Source organism: Gossypium arboreum, chromosome 6, assembly GCF_025698485.1.
Source record: "Gossypium arboreum isolate Shixiya-1 chromosome 6, ASM2569848v2, whole genome shotgun sequence".
Taxonomy (NCBI): domain Eukaryota; kingdom Viridiplantae; phylum Streptophyta; class Magnoliopsida; order Malvales; family Malvaceae; genus Gossypium; species Gossypium arboreum.
The window spans coordinates 97,772,879-97,773,848 of NC_069075.1; the positions used below are offsets into that span (position 1 = coordinate 97,772,879).

The 970-nt window shown below is 35.9% G+C and overlaps 1 non-coding gene across 1 annotated transcript; it reads right to left on the minus strand.

Moving 5' to 3' along the window:
* Positions 1 to 279: 279 nt before the first annotated feature.
* Positions 280 to 385, minus strand: LOC128294251 (small nucleolar RNA R71). The gene has a single exon (XR_008284565.1). It is a non-coding gene; the product is annotated as a small nucleolar RNA R71 (small nucleolar RNA).
* Positions 386 to 970: the final 585 nt, after the last annotated feature.

The following is a 970-nucleotide window of genomic DNA, read 5'->3' on the forward strand; positions in this document are numbered from 1 at the left end:
ATTAAAGCTAGATATGTTCCAGATGTTGCAAATGATCGGTCAATTTAGTGGAAAGCCTACCGAAGATCCACATCTTCCCCTTCGTTTATTCATGGAAGTAAGTGATTCATTCAAGCTAGCCAGAGTAGTTGAAAATGCTTTGAGGTTAAATTATTCTCATTCTCGCTGAAAGAAAAAGCACGAGCATGGTTGAATTCCTTACCACCTCATTCTTTATCAACATAGCAAGAATTGACTGAACGATTCTTGATAAAGTATTTTCCACCGAGTATAAATTCCAAGCTTAAAAATAAAATCTCACATTTCAACAACTTGACTATGAATCTCTCTATGATGCATGGGAGCGATTCAAGGACTTGTTGCAAAAATGTACTCATCATGGAATTCCTCACTGTATTCAGTTGGAGTCTTTTTACAATGGTCTCAATGCACATATAAAAATGGTGGTAGACGCTTCATCCAATGGATCTCTTCTTGCAAAATTATAAAATGAAGCATATGAGATCCTTGAAAGGATATCTAGCAATAGTTATCAGTGGCAGACTACTCAAGTAGCCATAGGAAGAAGGGTGGCTGGAGTTCATGAAGATGATCTACTTACGTTTTTGGCAGCCTTAAGAACTTTTCTGCTAATGATTTTAATGCTAATGTGTCAAGTCAACAACTAAGCTAGTTTGAAATTATCTCTTGTATTTATTGCGGAGATGTTCATATGTGCGAAGACTACCCATTAAACCCAAAATCCATCTATTATAAGGACAACCAAAACCATAATAAAAGTGGTCCAAGATCGAAATCAACTTACTACAACCCTTCATAGTAGAATCATCCCAATTTCTCCTGAGTAAGCAAGGGATTGGTCTAGGTAATTCCTATATGCCTTCACATTCAAATCATTTTCCAGGTTTTTCAAAAATAGATGTAGAAATCTCAGCCAGCTGATTCTTTAAGTATTTTGGATAACTTATTG